This window comes from Cucurbita pepo, chromosome 12 (genome assembly GCF_057944985.1).
Source record: "Cucurbita pepo subsp. pepo isolate OVF chromosome 12, ASM5794498v1, whole genome shotgun sequence".
In the NCBI taxonomy this organism is placed as follows: Eukaryota; Viridiplantae; Streptophyta; class Magnoliopsida; order Cucurbitales; family Cucurbitaceae; genus Cucurbita; species Cucurbita pepo.
The window spans coordinates 7,302,697-7,324,546 of NC_141809.1; the positions used below are offsets into that span (position 1 = coordinate 7,302,697).

The following is a 21,850-nucleotide window of genomic DNA, read 5'->3' on the forward strand; positions in this document are numbered from 1 at the left end:
TATAATAAGCATTTTAATTTTCTGCAAGAATTCAATCGAAAAGGTAGATACACTTAGTTTGAGTGCTCCCCTTAGAAAGAAAATTCTTTTACTTCCAAGTTTCTGTATATGTACCTTTTGTATACAAAACATTGTTCTCCTAAAAAACTAGAATCATCTTTCTTTTTAGTCTCTCTATCCGCGTCAAATATTTTTTTTTATTTTTCATTTTCTTCACTTTTTTGTCTCTAATGGCCATTGAGCAACATATACTTTGTATACTGTGTTTGCTGGCCTACCTAGAACCTAAAGCTTTGATACGAAATGACCCAATGTTATAAAACTTTTAGAATTCAATCAAACAACATCGTTAAAAAATAAGATATTTAGATCTTAATTATCTAATAACCCAAAAACAATAAGAAAGCTAAGTCAAGAGAACAAATGAATTTATGCTCTTGATGAGAGTTGAACTCAAGACCTCTCGCTTACAAAACAAGTGCTCTAACCAACTAAGCTACTAGAACCACTTCAAAAAACTACGTATCGAAGCCTAAAATAATGTGTAAACAACTAATTGCCCACAATTGTGGGGAGCAAGGTCTATTGGAAACATACTAGAGGGCAATAATACTCTTGTTGAGAGTTGAACTCAAGACCTCCCGCTTACTAAAGCGGTGCTCTAACCAACTGAGCTACAAGAGCTACTTGAAACTAAAAACATATTAATTCTTGAATTGCCAAAACAAATAAACACCCAAGCAACTAGGGAAGAGAACAGAAAAGACTACTACACACTGTACATAGAATTGTATCATAAAATACAAACCAAAGAGACATATTTATAGGAATGAGAAAAATAAGCAAAATACTAATTTGTCTTTATAATGTAAACCCAAATCAAATAAAATTGTATTATAAAATAGATATGTTGTGAAACTCTTGGAATTCAATCTAATATTATCCAAGAAACCCCAAAACGATAAGGATAAAGAGAAAAGAAAAAACTCGTTTATAAACTCATGATCCACCAAGAAGTTTTTGTGGCATAATTAAGACACCTTATTTCGTTCATTCTCCCCTCTATCATCATTTGAAATACATATTATGTATCCTACCTAGAACCTAAAGCTTTGATAAAATTTTAGAATTCAGTCTAACAACATTGAATTTATTTATGCTCTTGTTGAGAGTTGAACTCAAGATCTCTCGCTTACGAAACAAGTGCTCTAGCTAACTGAGTTACGAGTGCCACTTGAAAAAAATACGTATCGAAGACTAAAACGACAACCAAACAAATACTCGAACACTAAATCTTAGGTTTTTTATTCCATGTTAACTTTATGAAAGGAAAAAAGAAAAACGACTAGGATATACATTGTATGTAAAATTGTATTATGAAATACATACCTAAGAGACCTATTTTGTTACACCCCGAATTTTGAGGCATCGAAAGATCGAGAGTGACTCAAATACACTATGCAATGCATGAAAATGAAAGAACAACTAACAGAAAAAACAGTTACAAAAAAATTTGTGCGAGTTTAAAACTTTACAAGCAATGTGATAAACTCGAAGCAAGAATCAAAATGTATATTTACATATGCCTAGTTCATGTAACGAGTGAACAAGATTGGGGGAACATTGAAGAGTTCGTTCCCTTCCATTGGTATAGAGCCTGTTGATTTTTATTTTGAATTAAAAGTAGTATAGTGGGTATTTGATTTCTCATATATAAGATATATGTAATATTGTTTTGTAAAATTTATTGTTTTTGGCATATCAGTGTGGCATTAGATTTACCGATTTGTTAGACAAATGTATACGGTTAGGTTCATTGTAAATTGAAAAGTGACAGCGGCGGCCATGACGACGTTCATCCATTCGCGGTACAATTTAGAGTTTTGAAAGCCTAATTTTACTACATTTGGAATTGTTCCAAAAAATTTTTTTAAAAAAATCTACCTTAAGAATTATTCTAAAAGTAAAATATGTATATTTAGAATTGTTCCAATAGGAAAAGTTCTCTATTTGGAATTGTTCCAACCAGGAAATAATCCTAATTTTTTTTACATATGGAATAGTTCCATACGAGAGAAAGATCTCAAACCCTAATTTTATTACATATGGAATAGTTACATATCGGTGTTGGGTTTTATGTCCTAAAACTCATAGTTTGTAAAAAAAAACATATTATATTTTCAATAAAGCTATTATTGTTGTTTATTCAATAAAGATTGTTATTGAATAAAGTGAACTTTACGATCATTAATCTAAATCCAATAAACAAAGAACACTCTGGCTATAGTATGATTACTTGAACTATATGTAGAGACATAAGAGTGGATCAAGTTCAAGTATATAGTCAAAATAATCTATAGTATAAGGATAAGGTTGAGTACCTTATTCTGGGGACACTATGGATGCGACCCACTTTTGTATATGATATAAATAATGTGATCACTAAATTGTACATATGGAGACATGTGAGTGGGGGCGTCCTATGCAATGAGTATTGCATAAGATCAGACCATGAAGAAAACCACTCTCACTTTATAATGTCGTTTACTGTTGAGACTGATTTTCTTTTCATTCGATAAAATAGGTAACTCGGTTTTAATCCTCAGCTAACCATAAACTCCTGTTTATTCGGAATTATCCTTAGATTTGCATGGGTGAGAGTGGCTCTAGTTCGCCGACTCAATAGGCCTCCCATTTCAGGGGTAAGATTGGGTGAATGGCTAAGGACGTGGGGTGCAAGATGGAATTCACTCCTACCCACTTTCAGGGATAGAAGAGAGGTAGTTCCCTTAAGCACTGACTCCAAGTCTTGAACAAGGGGCCCCACCCTCTCATTGGCCTGAGAGGGATTTGGTTTACTTGTTGGACCACAAACCAATTGTTCATTAGAGGATCAGTGAGACATAAGGAACAAGAAGTAACTTTAGGGGTAAAACGGTAAATTGACCTAGCTCTAGTTATGAACAACCTGTGAAGGATCGACTTACTAATCATGGTTATATCAAATGGACAGAAATATATCTATAGTGAGGGGAGTGCAACTACTAGTCTATAGTGGAGTGTCCTAGTAGTTAACGAGTGTCGGTTAACATGGTTAATGAGTTTAACCGGTTAATCTTGGATCGTTGGAGCCCATGATCTATAGGTCCATTAGGTCCCTCTGCTAGCTCATATCGGACTATACCATAGAACAGTGTGACGAGTGAGTTCGAAGTGTTCGAATTCAAATTAGGGAATATACGCTACATATATACGATATATTTAACCGCATTTTTGTTTTATTTATGAATTAAACAAAAAGAGAGAATCTGAGATATTTAAATAAGATTTAAATATCTTAATCAAATTATGTGTCGGAATTGATTGGGATTGGCATTTGAATTAATATTAAATATTAATTAAATAGTTTAATTAATCATTTAATGTTACTTTAATTTGAAATTAATTATTCAAATTAATTGTTGAATTAAAATGAAGAAATGTAAAATGTTGACTTCATTTAATGGAAAAATCCATGTTAGTGGAATTTTGAGGTGTCAAAATTTTGTTAACTCAAACATGCATGCTTGCCACATAATCCCAAACATTTGAGTGGAATTTTGAGTGTCAAAATTTGGTGATCTCAAATTTTGCATGAACATGCAAACATGACTCTTTAAATAGAGTGATCATGGTACATGGAAGGTCTTCTTCTTCTTGGTGAAAAACCTTAAGAAAAACCTCTCACAAACACTCTCTTCATATATACAAAATCCCTCCCAAGTTTAGTCACTCACCGGATTCCACAATCCCGTTCTAAGGCCGTAGGATAGTGGAGAAGACACTAGTGGTGGTTCAAAACCTGTTCCTGAGGAAAAAGAAATTTGAACTACAAAAGGTTAGTATTCAAACTCATTAAGTTTTAATACTTATGAACATGGTAGTTATTTACTATAATTTATGTTCTAAAAGTGCCTAAGATCCAAATTGCTTCCGCATGTGTTATATTAACACCATCAATCGACAAAATCTCGAACCCTAATTTTATTAGATTTGGAATTGGTTACCATAGGAAAGATCTTAAAATCTAGTTTTATTAAATTTGGAATTGTTCCAAACATAAAAGATCTTGAACATCAAGATATGTCTTCCATCTAAATTATTGTAATTTAATTCATTTTCAATTTCTAGGATATGCCAGATATGCCGGTCAATTTTGATTTTTTTTTTTTTAAATTTAATTATGCATATGTTCTATGTTTTAAATTGATTGAATAAATGCATCTGGTATGTCATTTAGTTTAAAATCCCATTATAGGTTAAGCATAATCATGCATTTTAATTGTTTTTTTAAATATAAATATTATATTTGAAATTTTTTTATTAGGTTGTTTTCTTATAGAAATAAGATGATTTCTTAATTAGGATGTATTTTCTTTATGCATTCGAGTATAATTGTTATGCTTGGAAATTAAATTAGGATATTTATTTCTTAAATTGAATGCATGATATTTACCTAATATGATTATGATTTGTTCTAATATGATTAGAATTTTGAGTAATCTATTAAATTTAATTTTAAAGGGTTTAAAATGCTAGATTTTTAAGATTATTCAAGAAGGGAATTAGTTTTCAAGTTTGTGATCCTCGGGAGGGGTTCAAGTTGTTTTTAATTATTAATGTAATAATTTAGTTAATTGTTTGTTTTAAAATGCCAAAACCAATCCACTCTAGCGTGTTTAATTAATTATGCATTATGAATGTATGGTTTAATTAAATAGAAAATGTATGTGCATAAAGTATGTCATATAGATTTAAAATCCCACCATAGGCTAAGCATGTTTCATGCATTCCAAGTATGTTATAAGTGTTATAATGTATAGTATGCATGTTTAGGGTTCCATGAGTAATAGATATAAATTGTTATATTATTGCATGGAATGGATGATTATATAATTGTTATATAAAGCATGTTAGATGCATGTTATAGGTTATTTTCAACGTCATAAAACGAGATAGACGTTAAATCTATAATAAAGATAAGTGCATGCTCACTTAGGGTTAAGAACCGAGCACGATCAATTTTAAAAGTTAAAATAGGTCGATGTCTTACAAAATTGTGGTTACGAGAAAGCTCACCTGGCACGATCTTGTCTAAGGCTGGAGGTACTTAAGTTGACGGTTTACGGAACACCTACTACCTAGAGATCGGACCAGTACTTGAGCTTAGTTAGCCCAATTTTATGAGCATGCTTGAGTGATGTAAGTTTTGGAAAAATCACCTAGACTTAGGTTATATTTAATTAGCCGGAATATACTTAAGTAATGAGTATACCCAACTGTCTAAAATACTTAGTGGGAGGAAAAAGGTGTATAAGATACATTGTTTTCCTTTTTACGCTCTCTGAAAAATTCACACCGTGAGATTCATGCTCGGCCTCGTGTCGCCCTGGGAGCGTTCTCCATTCGAAAGGTATTTGCATGAGTCAATAACAAGGTGAATAGAGAAAGTATTTATAGTAAGTGGGAGAAGGAAGTATATCAACACGTCCTATGGTCTCCACCACTAGGTTGCACCGTGAGATTCCCATGTTCCGCCTGCATGTTGCCCTAGAGCAACTACCCATTCGGAGGGTCGTAACATGGGAGTCGAAACAACGCAAACTCCAGAAATGGATAGGATTTCTTAGATCCGTTCCCAACTTTGGCTTTTTCATTCGATAGCATTGTTGAGACCGATCTTTGAGGTCTGAAAATGGCGGGTCACACTTACGAAGAATTACTAAGAGTTAGTATATTCTTGACCAAAATAATGATAACTAAAAACACTGTAGGAACAAGAGTTATTCTGGGACTAGTGTTTAAGTCAAGAATGTCTTGGTTTAGTGAATGAGTGATTGACTGCCCCTCGGTAGCAGTTGCTCTAACTCACTAAAGTATCGTTGCAAATTAATAATTTTTGGGTACATTACATTTGCTAAAATTGATTGGATTCAACAGGATTAAGTCAAATCACTAATAGAATTTTCTTTATATCACAGCATCACAAACTCAATAGTACAATTACTCGCTTCTGAGAAATTAAACGGCGACAATTACGCAACTTGGAAATCAAACCTAAACACAATACTGATAATTGATGATTTAAGGTTTGTTTTAACTTAGGAGTGTCCTCCAAACCCCAGCTCAAATGCAAACCGAACAGTTCAGGATGCGTATGACAGATGGATAAAGGCAAATGACAAAGCCCGAGTGTACATTCTAGCCAGCATATCTGATGTTTTGGCTAAGAAACACGATGTTATGGGTACTGCTAAAGAGATTATGGAATCTCTAAAAGGGATGTTTGGACAATCGTCCTTCTCCCTTAGACATGAAGCCATAAAATACATTTACAACTGCCGTATAAAAGTAGGGACCTCAATTAGAGAACATGTCCTGGACATGATGGTCCATTTCAATGTGGTAGAAGAAAATGAAGCTATCTTTGATGAGAAGATTCAAGTCAGTTTTATCATGATGTCTCTTCCGAAGGGCTTCTTCAAGTTCTGCACCAATGTGGTAATGAACAAAATAGAATATAACTTGACTGCTCTTCTCAATGAGCTACAGACTTATCAGTCCCTCTTAACGAACAAGGAACAAATAGGAGAAGCAAATGTTGTTATCTCAAAGAAATTACTACGAGGATCGTCCTCCAAAAATAAGTCTGGACCTTCAACTTCTAAAAGTGTTTTGATGAAGAAGAAGGGTAAAGGGAAAAATAAGATTCCTACTAACCGCAAACACAAGATTCAAAAAGAAGATAAAGGAAAATGTTTCCATTGCAACGAAAATGGGCACTGGAAGAGAAATTGCCCAAAATACCTTGCAGAGAAGAAAGTCGAAAAGACACAACAAGGTAAATATGATTTACTCGTTGTAGAAATATTTTTAGTAGAGTTTGACAACTCAACTTGGATACTAGATTCAGGGGCGACTAATCATATTTGTTCTTTTTACCAGGAAACTAGCTCCTGGAGAATGCTTGCGGACGGCGTGATAACACTTAGGGTTGGAACAGGAGAGGTTGTCTCAGCAAGATCAGTAGAAAATTTAAAGTTGTTTTTTTTGGAGATAGATTCATTATATTAGATAATGTACTTTTTGTTCCTGAAATAAAAAGAAATCTAATATCTATCTCTTGTTTATTAGAGCAATTGTATAAAGTATCTTTTGAAATCAATGAAGTGTTCATTTGCAAAAGAGGTATTCATATTTGTTCTGCAAAACTAGAAAACAAGTTATATATGTTAAAACCGAGCGAAAAAAAAGCTATTTTAAATACCGAGATGTTTAAAACAGCTGAAACTCAAAATAAACGACAAAAGATTTCTCCTAATACCTATCTTTGGCACTTAAGACTAGGCCACATTAATCTCAATAGGATTGAGAGATTGGTTAAAAGAGAACTTCTAAATGAGTTAGAAGACAACTCTTTACCTCCATGTGAGTCTTGTCTTGAGGGTAAAATGACTAAACGATCGTTTTCCGAAAAAGGTTATAGAGCCAAAGAAACCTTAGAACTCGTGCATACAGATTTCTGTGGTCCAATGAATTTCAAAGCACGAGGAGGGTATGAATATTTCATCAATTTTATTGATGATTATTCAAGGTATGGCTATCTTTACCTAATGCGTCACAAGTTCGAAGCTCTTGAAAATTTTAGAGAGTATAAGACTAAGGTTGAGAATCTATTAGGTAAAACTATTAAAACACTTCGATCAGATCGAGAAGGAGAGTACATGGACTTAAGATTTCAGAACTATATGATAGAACATGGAATAAGATCTCAACTCTCAGCCCCTGGTATGCCTCAACAAAATGTTGTATCAGAAAGGAGAAATAGAACTCTGTTAGACATGGTTCGGTCTATGATGAGTTTCGCTCAATTACCCGATCCGTTTTGGGGATATGCAGTGGAGACTTCTACATACATTTTGAACATGGTTCCTACTAAGAGTGTTTCAAAAACACCTTATGAGTTATGGAAAGGGCGTAAAGGTAGTTTACGTCACTTCAGAATTTGGGGATGTCCAGCACATGTGTTGTTGCAAAACCCCAAGAAATTAGAACGTCATTCAAAATTATGTCTATTCGTAGGATACCCCAAAGAGACGAAAGGTGGTTTGTTTTATGACCCTCAAGAAAATAGAGTGTTCGTATCAACAAATGCTACATTCTTAGAGGAAGACTGTAACGACCCGAAAAAAAAAAAAGAAAATAATAATAATAAGTAAATAATAATTATAAAAAAAAAAAAAAAAAAGTTATCGACCCTCTCTCCACCTTCCCCAAATATTTCCCCAACACCTCCAACTGCAAAATGATCTGCAAAAGAAAGAAACAAGACAGAAACAAAAAAATGGTAGATTTTGGGAAGGAGAAAAATGGGAGAAAGAAACAAAAGAAAGATAGAAGATTTTGGGAGAGAAAAATTGGATCGAATGGCTTCACTCCAAGGAGATTTGATAGGAAGGAAAAGAGAGAAAACTTATGGGTAAGTTAGATCTCCTCTTCTCTTATTTTTGCACGAAATAGAAAAGTTATTTTACATCTCTTTTTTCAATTATTTAGATTTTTGGATATCTTGTCGAAAATCAAAATTGATTGAAAAATGGTTTTGTCAATTGCGTGGATCATCATTTTTAGGAAAGAGAAGAAAATCATAATTGATTGATGCATGGAAAGAGAAGAAAATCATAATTGATTGATTGAAAAATGGTTTTGTCAATAAGAATGGATTGTAATTGACTTATTTGATTGGATAGTCATTTGAAAAAGAGAAGAAAACATAATAGATTGAAAATGGCTTCGGTTAATAACAGTAGTTTGTAGGAAAGAGAAGAAAACAGAATAGATTGAAAATATTTTTCTGTTAATTAGAGAGTGGAAAGAGAGGAGAACAGAACTGATTGAAATTTGTTTTATAATTGCATAATCATTTATAGGAAGAAAAAAAAAATACAGAGAGAAGAGAACAAAAGGTACAACATAAGAGAAGGAAAATGGAAGATGTGAAAAATTATTATTGTTTGCATCCAAAGAATATAATATTATAACAAACCATAGTTGGATTGAATGATTCAAAGAAGCATGAAATAATATTGACATATTTTCAATTTGAGTTTTAGAAAATTTAGAAACAATGAAAACTTGGAATTCGATTTTTACTGAGACCGTTTTAGAGCTGTATTTCACATTGTTAGTTGGATTATTAATTAAAATGTGAAATACTAACAAAATGTGACGAACGGTGGGATATGAAGCGAGCTCCAGCAACCTTTGGAGCAGCTCTCGAGGAACGGGTGCTTACGTTAATTAAATTAGGGAATACTTCGGCTGAGGCCAACCAGGTAAGTGGCCTTACTATAGGATAGGCTAAAAATTGTATGAGTTACGATGATGTATGAACTATGTCGTACGATGCGGTAGATGAGTTATGATAATGTATGATGTATGACTTTGATGATGTATGAGTTATGATGATGTGTGGGTTATGATACCTGATGATGTGCTCAGTATATATATATTTTGATGAATGTCGTACTTGATATGTTTGATGCACTTTGTGGCAATATGATGAGTATGATGATTGCGTGACGTTTACCTTAATATGATGACGTTTTCCATATTGAGCATGCTATATGATGATGAGTGCCATATTGCATCATGTCGTTAGATCGACATAGGACACAACCCTAAGAGCGTGAAAATGATATTAATATAAATATCCACGAATATGTGTTACCTAGAGTAACAAAGAGATGAGACTAGAGGGTTGTGTCAGAAGAGACATTATGATGGATTTAGAGGGACCTCATGCATATTGTATGTTCATAAGCATAGGGCTACTTCCCCTAGAGATGATGAGTGCGGACGCGAACCGTATGATGAGCGCGTATGCGCACAGGTGCAAAAGCACACAGATGAGGGCGTTCATGAGGTGCATGACACTATGGGGTTCCGCTGACCTCCGGACGTCGCTACAGATTAGCTTGACCAGAGGGTCCAGGGGGTGTGCGAGCGCCCTAGGGATTCACACTCGTACGTGTGAGTCGTGTGTAGGGAAGTACTACACATCCAATTTGTCCAAGACTGGAGGCCACCCCTAAGATGATTAGAGATAGGTCCCTAAATCATGATTGCATGTGTTTGCATTTGCATGGCCCCTATAGTGGGGCCACTTACTGAGTATTCTTTGAAATACTCAGGCCGTGTGCCACATCATTTTTCAGGTAAAGGCAAGGCGCACTTGTACGGAGGACGGCGGCATCGCGAGCAGAGACTGTGGCACGTGCATAGGGTAGATTCATATTTAAATTTCTAGTCTTAAGTTAGAATAGGTTGTTTTGCATTTCATTGTTTTAAATTATTTTGTATTTATTTTTGTTTTCTCTAAATTTCAGTTTTCCAGAGAAGAAGTTGTTTTAAACGTTTTTTTTTGAAGTTAACGTTATCAACTATGTTCATGTAAGAGTTATATTTCTGCATTATAGATGAGCATGAGACGTTAGTAGCGACTCTGAGTATGTGGAAATTTAGGGTCGTTACAAAGACCACGTAAGAAATCATCAACCTTGCAGCAAACTAGTATTAAGTGAGATTTCTAAAGAAGCTACTGATAAAACAACAAGAGTTGTTGATTAAGCTGGTCCTTCAACAAGAGTTGTTGATGGAGCTGACACTTCTGGTCAATCACATTCTTCAAGAGTTGAGAATGCCTCGACGTAGTGGGAGGGTTATAACTCAACCCGATCGTTACTTGGGTTTGGTAGAAACTCAAGTCATCATACTTGATGTTGGCGTTGAGGATCCATTGACCTATAAACAGGCAATGAATGATGAAGATAGAGATCAGTGGATTAAAGCCATGAATCTTGAAATGGAGTCAATGTACTTCAATTCAGTCTGGGAACTTGTAGATCAACTAGATGGAGTAAAACCTATTGGTTGCAAATGATTCTATAAGAGGAAACGAGACCAAACCAATAAAGATTGTTTTTGAATAAAGTGAACTTTACTATCATTAATCTAAATCCAATAAACTAAGAACACTCTGGCTATAGTATGAATACTTGAACTATATGTAGAGACATAAGAGTGGATCAAGCATATAAAATTACAAGATCTAAAATGATGGGTTACATTTACGAATAGATCATTAAGGTTGTTAATGATGTTCTCGATTGAACTAATGGTAATTAAATATTATAGGAATAAGAGTTATTCTGATATAATGTTTGGTTGAGATTGTATCAGTTTAGTGAAGGAACACTTGACCTACCCTACAGCTGCACTTGTTCTAAATCACTAAAGTACCATAGCATTAGAAATGATTTATAGGGTTCATTTTATAAAATTGTTTGTTCTCATGCTCAAATTGAATGGATAGTTGATGGTTTGTAATTAAATAATATTTTATATTTGAACTTTGTAATTAAATAATATTTTATATATTTCAAATATAATGTTCAAGATCTCTCCATTGTTAATTTTCACTACTGTGTTGAGAAAATTTTAATACTTGAAAAAATAATATTAGCACTATGACGGAAGTGTATTTTTTTTTTTTTTTTTTTTTTTTTGTCTTTATTTTGAAATGTTCTCAAGACCTATTGTGAATCGAATTATTCGAAGAGCACATGATTGATGAATCAAAGGTGATGAGAAAGCTTTGTTCATATCTTCTAGTTAATATGTTGGATGTCATGACTAAAAGATAAGAAAAAGACAAAAAACATATGAGATGATTAAGTCCATAGAAGTTAAATTTTATTTAAATAATCTCCAAATTAAGTATTATAAAAATCAAGAAAAATTTTATGACTGAAGCTATTGATAGGAAATAGTTCCTAGCTTATAGTGAAAGAAATTTTCCAAATTACTCTATGGAAAAAAAACTAAATGAAAGTAAATTTGATTTACTAGATTTTTTGTGGAGACTAGATGACACCCCTTATAGCTGATATAAGATCTACTACCAAGATTTGTTTTTCATTACACTTGATATGTAATTCTTGAAAAATACTTGATGATGTAGATGTTAGAATTTAGTGCAACTTCTTTCTAGTTTGAATTAGTTATGGAATATAGGTAATCATTTAATATTTGAAGAATATATTAGTTAGGGAATATATATTAGATATTTTAAATTTGAAGAGTAGTATATTTTATTTTATTCTCTAGATTTAGTTAGTTTATATTTTCTTTTTCTAGTTTTAATTAGTTATGGAATATATGTAATCATTTAATATTAGGGTTTAGGGTTTAAGGTTTAGTTGATAGTACGAGAAGGACATCTGTCAATAGTCCGAGAATATTGTGTACTAAAATTAGTTGATAGAAGGTGGAATTTATTTCCAACTCTCAACATAATACAATTTTGTAAAATTGTGATGTAAGAGGAGAAAACAATACTATATTAGATATAGTCACGTATTAAAAAAAAATTATACACTATTATTGAACTCTTGTTAGGATTTGCAATCGAGATTGCACAGTGAACATGATTGCCTTCAAAATTGTCTATGAGACAATTTTTGGAATTACGGAAATGTAGTAAACTTAGTTTACAACACTTCAATAATTGTAATCAAGCATATATGCTAAGACAAATATGTTCAAAATTATGTCTAACTGTAGGCTACTCCTAAAGAGAAACAAAATAGTCCTTTATTTAATTCTAAATAGAAAAACATATTGGTAGGACAAATGTAATTTTCTAAAGAAGTTCATAGAAGGACATACACTTATAATAAGGTGAGATAGTGTTAATTAAATAGTTCCAAGTGGAGCCCTTAATAGTTAACCAAAGTTGTTAATAATTTAATTTCGCTTGAGAGTCAAGTGGATCCTAGTCATTAATTCAATAAGTCTCATTGTAGTGGGGAAATTATGAGATGATTCAATCCTACTAAAATTCAAATTGTCATGTTAGATGACCAATTTAAGGACTTATTACCCTCAAAATAGTTATGAGGGATGATGACGAAGGATAAATATTTTAAAGTCATAAAATCCAGAGATTTGTAGATATTCTTGATGAGGTTAAACTCATACGATATGAATTGACCTACAAAAGAAAAATTATGTATAGATAAGAAGATATAGATCTTCAAAACAGGATTCATGACAAAGAGTTGAACTTAATAGGAGAAAGTAGCTAGAAGTAGACTTTCTCTCCTGTTGTAATTCTAGAGTCTATTATTATTCTCTAATTCATTTTTGTATATATGAGATATGTTAAATAAATATTTAGAATTCTTTTTGTCAAAAGAAATCTAAGAGGATACATCTGCACATAAATATTTATTATTATATGGATTTATTATTAAAATTCAAAAGCAAAATATTTGCTCAAGGAGTAAAAATTGATTTTTGAAATGAATTTAATCTATAATAGAAGGTTTGATAACCTATAACTTTAAATAAATTTTAATGAGCTTATGAAAACAAGAAAATTACTAATTGATGAGTGGATTTTTTCAATTTTTTTTAGGCTGGAGACATATTACTCCTTATGAATTGATGTGATCTTTCACTCTAACATAAATAGATTTGGAATAATTTTGTATCTCCTAAAAATAGAGATTTAAAGATAAATGTCAATATTGTCTCATATATATTATGTTGACAAAATTGTCAAATATTTGATGCAAGACTTCAAAGAATGATAATGATCATTGAAATATAAAGTAAGAGGAAGAGTATCGTAAGTAACCTCAAATGTTGAGAGTATAATTAATTATCTTTCCTGAGTGGGAGATAATTAATGCATAGATGAGAATTAACCTTAAATATGTAGTTAAATTAAAGTTTTCTCAAAGTATCCATGGATAATGAGAATTTTTTTATTTTGTGTATGGAGTTAAAGATTTGATCTTTAAGTGATACACTAGTTACATAAATTTAGAAAATTTAGGTTAAGATCAATTTTACCTTAGATTGTGAAGTATGGTATACGGAACATTTTTTACTTTTAAAGCAACAAAATGACTGGTATGACTATAATAATTTCTTAAACATTTGAAAGGTGTTTCACATGTGATTTAGTTTGTCACTTTCATTGTGATGATAGTGATACAAAGACTAAAATGAAGGAAATTTAAAAGATCAATCTATAAAAAATGATATTGAGAGAGAAAGCATCGTGGTTGTGACCAAAATGACTTTTAATGATAATTATTTTGTTTTATATAAAATGACTCTCTAGGCTAAAGTGTTTGAGAGTCATCTAGAATGTCTAGGATTACTAGACATGTCTCATCTTCTCTAGGGCAAGTGAGAGAAGGTGTTGGGTATAGAGCAAGTGGGAGATTGTTGAGATTTATGCCCTAAAGCCTCGTAATTAATTATTTACTTTTTAACTATAATTTTTATTATTTTATTTGTAATTTAATTGTTATCCATGGTATGAAAATCAAGGTTATTAATGTAATCTCGAACAATATGTGGTTGACATACCAGAGAATCGTGTTCAAGTAATAACCTAAAGAGTCTATAGTATATGGATAAAGTTGGGTGCATACAAGAGAATCGTGTTCAAGTAATAACCTAAAGAGTCTATAGTATATGGATAAAGTTGGGTGCTTTATCCTGGTATCACTATTGATACGGCTCACTTTGTACACGTTACAAATGATTTTATCCAAATCGTTCATGTGGAGATATGTAAGTGGGGGTATCATATACAATGAGTTTGTATAAGACAGAACCAAAAAATATTTAAAATTTCTTTATAAATCCGTTAATTGAGAAGATTAATATTTCACATAATGATCATATGCGACTTGATCTTAATCCTGAGTGAGTTATGAACTTCTGCCTGTGAGAGCTTGTCCTTTAATTTACATGGGTGAGAATGACTCTTTTAGCCGATTCAATATACCTACCATTTTAGGGACATACCTGTAAAGATCGGGCTGACTCGATGACTCTAAAAAGACGGGTAAATTTTTCAACAAAATAAAACAACCAAAACTTAAAACATATCAAACAAAAATAAAGTTTATACAAAGTATTTTAAAACACAACATAACAGTTAAAACACAAGTTAAGGGACGACACAAAAGGGTAGAAGGACGATGGGTGAGGTTTGTCTATGGCACCAGCTCCAGAGTCCGCTCCCGACCTTGACCAGCTTCTTATTTCCTGAAAAAATGGAGAATAAAGAATGAGTACAAGACTCAGTAAGCAGCCTACTTGTAGGCTCTTAATCGTGTCCTTGATATGCTAGGGTACCACACTTTTTGTTTTTCTTGTTCTTATTCTTGTTCTTGTTGTAAGTTCTTGTTATGTTTCTTAATTCGTTCTCCAAGACACTCCCCTTATGATTTACGGTACTAGACATAAACTTGTCAACCTGTGTTTGAGGCTTCATACATTCCAAGCGACACAGTCTTAATACCTACGCTCAAGGCTTCTTACGTTCCAAGCAACGTAGTCTAAGTCATACACATGACGTACCATGGGAGGTCTTAGGAGATTCTTAATTCATGGCTAGGGTAACTTACTCTCTTCTTGCTCCATTGTGGCCATAGGTTCTCCCCATGATATACCATAAAGGTCACGTGATCGATACATGCATGAACATGGCATAGACCATAAAGGTCACGTGATCGATGCATGCATGAACATGGCATAGACCATAAAGGTCGCATAATATAACATAGACCATATAGGTCTCGTGATCGGTGCATACATGAACATGGCATCCTGCAAATCATAACATGGCGTAGGGCATCTCATCTAGGTGAGGGGAATGAGGCCAAACGTGACATCCTGCAAAGCAAACATGGTGCAGGGCATCCCACCTAGAGGAGGAAAAAAGCCTCCTTAGAAAGCACCGCATGGTGGGAGTTATGGGCCACAATTAGACATGCTTAGAGTAATACCTAGCATTCTTGAATTTTGAGTATTGTGGACTTTGGTCCCTTATGTTTGAGTGGTACCTAACATTCTTCTTGTCTTGGTGGTTGTATAACTTGTTCTTGGTTCTTAATCTTATAAGTTTCTAAGATTCTTATTTTCTTTAGGCGAAGTCGTTATATACATTCGTGATCATATGAACCCATCGTAATAACTAGCATGAATTATTTTAGAAGGTCATAAGTTCATAATGGGCTCCTTAGAGGATTCTAGAAGGGTCTTGAATCTTGACATGTTTTCTTTAGGCGTTTCTTTAAGTTCCATCTTGGCTTATATTCCAAACTTGCTCCAACCAACTTGAAATCTTGAGCTTATTCTCATGTCATATAAAATAAACCTTATAGGACATGGTTGGTGATTTGGAGCATATTTAGACCTTGAGCTAGGATATGACTTCTTGTTTCGTTTTCAGGAACTAATCGTTAGAGGTTGTCATGTCATATATCGTGTTTTAGTCCTGAAAACACTTTCAAAGTAACCCTTAGTTTTCTCCCCATGAGTGCATAGGTGACATTATCACAAACGTGGCATCCTGCTAGCATATCGTGTTGCAGAGCATCTCATTTAGGTGAGGAAAATAATAAGTCCATCATGACAACCTACTCGTAGTACATATAGCAGGGCATCTCACCTAAAGAGGAATAGGAATCTCGTGGTACACTTCGTGATGGGAGATAATGGTTACTCCGAGCATGGATCCTAGCAACTTGTTAAGCATACCATCTACATTAACCTAGGTGTTTCCTTGTACTCTTGGGGATCCTAGGTTTATGCATAACGTCTTGGGTCAAGGTTGGAACCTAAAGGTTCTTCTTAGGAATAGTCCAACGGAACCTTGTACACTTAGAATCTTATTAGCAACCAAGGATACCTATGGGGGAATCTCTTATTTCATGGGTACCTCGTTAGTCATCCTAGGAGGTAAAGTAATGTGGATCGTGATGTACATTTTTTCCAATATCTTGGTTTCGCTATCTAACGTTTCCCAATGATTCCCAAACTTCATTACCTTATACAACATCATGAGATAAAGATTCATACAACATTTCATAATGTTGGGAGGTCATTTAGGACTTAACCCGTAGGTAGTCTTCCTTATGGGCATTATGGTCATTTTACCCCTAAGTCTTGGTTTTGGTACTTAACGAGTTCCAGTGACTTTCAAACTTCACCACCTCATCAATCATCATACAATAAGATCTACTGTAGAGTTTCATAGTATTTGGAGGTCATCTAGCTCATGAACCGTAGGTAGAGATCCTTAAGGGCATTATGGTCATTTTGCCCCGTTTCTTGGTTTACCTATTTATACTTATCCATTGACCACTAAATTTCACATATAACCTAAACATGCTATAATATGCTCATCATTAAAGTTTCATAGGCATCCGGGCTCATTTAGTGGGTTACTTTAATGTTCCTTAACTTACGGTTCTTTAAGTTTTTTTTTCATAGATCCTTGTGTAATACTTGGTTTATGGTTCATATGAAAATCCAAGCGATTCCTACAAGTATTTCTTAAGAAAAGTCCAAGGTGGCTACGTACCTCATCGTTGATGTTCAGGACCTCCGTTCTTGAGCTTCCGGTATTTGAATTACTTCACTTTTTCTTCTATAGACTCCTTATTGTGTCTAGTTTCTAGAACCATAAGGTTTATTATGAGAACTAGCCTAGAAGGGGGTTAAAATTGAAAAACACCGAGGGAAGACCAAATTTTGGGCTTACTTGGCCGGTTCAACTGAACCGGCCACGTCATCGTCTTCTTCCTCTGGAAAGGAAGAAGACGCGCGTCCTTTGCGCCGCCGTCTGGAAGTGGCCTTCCACAGCCCCCATCTCTTCGTTTATCCCCTCGATTTCTTCATGAAACTTAACGATGATATTACAAGGAAGAGCTTGGGATTGATTTCATACCTTTTCGTGGATTATAGCCTAAGATATTAGCCTATTACAAGGAAGAGCTTGAGATTGATTTCATACATTTTCTTGGATCATAGCCTAAGATATTAGCCTCCAAAGTTCGTCCAAAATCATTTTCCTCGCCAGAGCTAAAATAGGGGATTTCTTATCGGGTAGCCGATTCTAGGGGTTTTCAAGGCCCGATTTCTTCATGGAACCTCTTAAATATCCTTTCATCAAGCTATAGGAATTGATTTGGAGGAATGTCTTTGAGTGTGGAACCTTAATTTTCAGAAATCGTTATCGGTATGCAACTCACTCGAAACGCCGGATTTCCGATATCATGGGTATCTTGTTCTACGACGTTTCAGCTCTCAATTCCTTCATATAACTTGTGGGTAATCTTGTTTGGAAACTATTGGAATAAGTTTAAGGAGGAATGGTGGAGAATTGCTCTCAAATTTGGAAGAAACCCGAGAGTAGGAGACCCACAAACTAAACTCTCATAACTCTCGAATGGGTGCTCGACCTTGCTCGAGTCTTATTCCATATTGTTTCCCATACTCCAGACTTTATAGGCGAGCTTAAACCGACATTGAAAGCTCCAGAATCGTCGTGAATTGGCAGTTAGATTTTCTGGAAAATCCGCCAGAAATATCTACTCCAGTCAGAGCCTCACCGACTTTGGTTTTGCATAATAGCCGTTTGATGTGATGATCTGTCCATCTTCTAGATCATATCCAAATTTGGGGAAGATCCAACGGCTGGGATTTGAGTTTCGTGAGATATTTCTCAGATGGTCACTGTAGATGCTCTGTTTCTGATCAGAGGGCCATTTTCGTAATTATACATTCTTCCAGGGGTATTTGGGTCATTTCCCGCCTTCCGAATATTTTAATATTATATTTCCTGAAAAATCCATAATTTTTCTAAAAATCCTTTATCTCATGTTGGTCATTTTTTCTTGAGCATCTCTAAATTCTTTCTAGATAAGCAACTAAAAATCCGGGAAGGTCCTTAATAATTAGTAAAATGACCTTTTTGCCCTTTTCACTTACTTTTACTTTCCAATCCTTTTTCCATAGGTCTTAAACACCTTAACATTACTTGTTAGGGTATAAAAATGACTTGCTTGAGATCATCATCCTTCCTTAATCCTTTAATTCCTCCCCTTTTGATCATTTGGGTCTTACATGGGCGGCTTATTCTTGTTAGATCTAATTCCTTTCATTTTTGGGTGTTACAATACCATACTTTGAGACAAGTGATTTTGTTGCTTTATTATAGTCATACAAGTCATTTTAAGCGTATGCCTACCATAATATGCCTACGATTTTAAGCGTGTTTAGTTTCGAACAATATTATGTTTGGCGTCCTCTTGAAATTTTCTTAACAAACATGTGGGTAAAGACAAAATATGCTAAAAACAACTCAATTTGATTCCTATTTTCAATTTGTATTAAATACATAAAAAGTTCCAAATCTAAAAGGAAATATCATTGTCTCTCACTAGTTTTCAAACGATATACATAAAAAAAGAAAAGAAAGCAAAGGCTTCATGAGTACGATCAAATCAAGTTTCTTGGCCGCTACAATTTTGATGTTACTATTGTTAGCTCCTACCGTCGATGCTCAATCTAGTGCCGATGTTGTTTTTTCTTTGAAAAGATATGGTAACATAGTGTCTGGTACTGACATCATGAAGGTAAATATATAATATGAACATCAATATTATCACTAGTTGAGCTGATCAATTGTTTGCTATAAGTTTTTGTTAGTTGTGAAATGTCGGCTTTAGCAAATGCATGGAGGGATGCATGCACGTCCAATCGTTCTAGTGCAATTTTTATTCCAGGAGGGATATTTAGAGTAAAGCAAGGGAAGTTTGAAGGACCTTGTAATAGCCCAATTGACTTTCAACTTCGAGGAACATTGCAGGCACTAAAAAGTCTTCCCGGAGATAATTGGATCACTTTTACACGTGTTGATAGATTGACATTATCAGGTGAAGGAGTTTTTGATGGCCAAGGAAAGGCAGCTTGGAAAAGGAACAATTGCCACAAATGCATAAATTGTGCCCAACTCCCGGTTGTAAGTAATATTCCTTTAGCTTTCCTTCTCAATCTCATGCATCTTGTTGTTTTTGAAAGAGCCTCTTACATGTCTTGACATTTACGATTTGGTCAATGTTCTTCATTTTCTAGAGGATAATCTTTAAACAATCCACGAAAAAAGTAAATTTTTTTTGAGTTTTCAATTTTATTGGGTTCTATTCAAATTTTTAGCATCATTACCGACTCTCACAAAATATTATTTGATTATACAAAATGTTTAGAGTTTGAGGTTCAACTTCATCACCAATTCAACCGTTAAGAGAATAACATCACTTGATAGCAAGAACTTCTATATCAATGTCATCGGCTGCAACAACCTCACATTCCATAATATCAATATAATGGCACCAGAAAACAATCCCAACACTGATGGAATACACATCGGTCGATCAAATAAGATCACAATCACAAAGTCCAAAATTGCAATTGGAGATGATTGCATTTCTCTTGGAGATTGAAGCAAACTAATTGAAGTCACCAATGTGACGTGCGGACCAGGACATGGAATAAACATCGGAAGTCTTGGAAGATACACTAACGAAGAACCTGTTGAAGGTGTCATCGTAAAGAACTGCACGTTAAATAACACCACTAATGGTGTTAGGATCAAAACGTGGCCAGCTTCTGCGGCTAGCGGCACCGCCACCAATATGCACTTTTTGGACATTATAATGGTCAATGTTAGCAACCCTATTCTAATAGACCAAGAGTATTGTCCGTGGAATCAGTGCAATCGGTAGGTATGGATCGCATTCTCAAACCTTTGATTCATTTTTTCATTATAAGTTCACAAATAAACCATTTGTTGTCTCATTTTAATTTTCAGATTCCTTACAAAATTAAGATGAGTATAGTGAGCTTCAAGAACATTAGAGGAAGTTCTGCAACTCCGCTGGCAATCAAACTTATTTGCAGCCGTCACTTACTATGTGACGATGTAAAAGTAAGCAACATTGACCTCACTTACAATGGAATAAAAGGTCCTATTTCCTCCCAATGCACGAATGTGAAACCTATCATTTCATTAAGACAGAACCCCAAGATATGCTCCTCTCTTATGTTGTCCCATGAATTGTTCATTGCCATACAACTTCAAAATAATAGACAGCCTTAATTAAAAAAGTAGACTGCCTCTATCCATTTGACTCTCATTCTTTTGAGTTTCTTTTGTTGTACTTTTCGAAATAAATAAGATGGTCGAATGTTTGAAGGAGACTTTGTGTCGTGAACAACCTAATGTTTTTAGTACCTCGACCTTATATAATAAACTGGTTCCAGTCTTATTTTTCGTTCTAGATTTGAATTTGAAATAAGACAATGTAACTGTAACAACCATTATTAAAAAAAACTAATCCATAACTCAAGGAAAGAATCTTTAACCAACAAAAATATCTAACTCCTCTTTCCGTTTACCCTAAACAAATTAATTACCATTAAAAATCTTTTAGACAGAATCGATAAGTTAGATCGAATCTCCTAACTATATCCGTCCCATATGGCACACATCCATCATTATCGTTAAAGAAGAATTGACATTAGAGGTGACTAATCTAGCAAGTCGTGTCCTTAAATCTATCTTTTTCGTCAATCATGTAATTTTCGTTGCAACTTTTGGATATGACTTCAAAAAATTTAGGTTTCAGATTAGAAAATTAAGTGACAAGTATTAATATGTATTTTAGGAATTTACATTTAATATTGAATTATCTACCTATTTATCCCGACCAAGTTTAGTTTTAGGAAAAATGTCGATAGTCCTAGAAAAATTAAATATCAAAAGTAGCTAAATGTTCTAGGAGTTTAATGCACAGGAACTCATCAAAATTGGCCCAAATCCGTGCTAAATAAGGCCAACAAACAACATAAATCACAAAAGAGAGAAAATAAAAAC

At 33.9% G+C, this 21,850-nt stretch overlaps 1 non-coding gene and 1 pseudogene across 1 annotated transcript; one reads left to right on the plus strand and one right to left on the minus strand.

Moving 5' to 3' along the window:
- Positions 1–610: 610 nt before the first annotated feature.
- TRNAT-AGU (transfer RNA threonine (anticodon AGU)) lies at positions 611–684 on the minus strand. Its single transcript has one exon. It is a non-coding gene; the product is annotated as a tRNA-Thr (tRNA).
- Positions 685–19,630: 18,946 nt separating this feature from the next.
- LOC147789900 (exopolygalacturonase pseudogene) lies at positions 19,631–21,073 on the plus strand (annotated as a pseudogene).
- Positions 21,074–21,850: the final 777 nt, after the last annotated feature.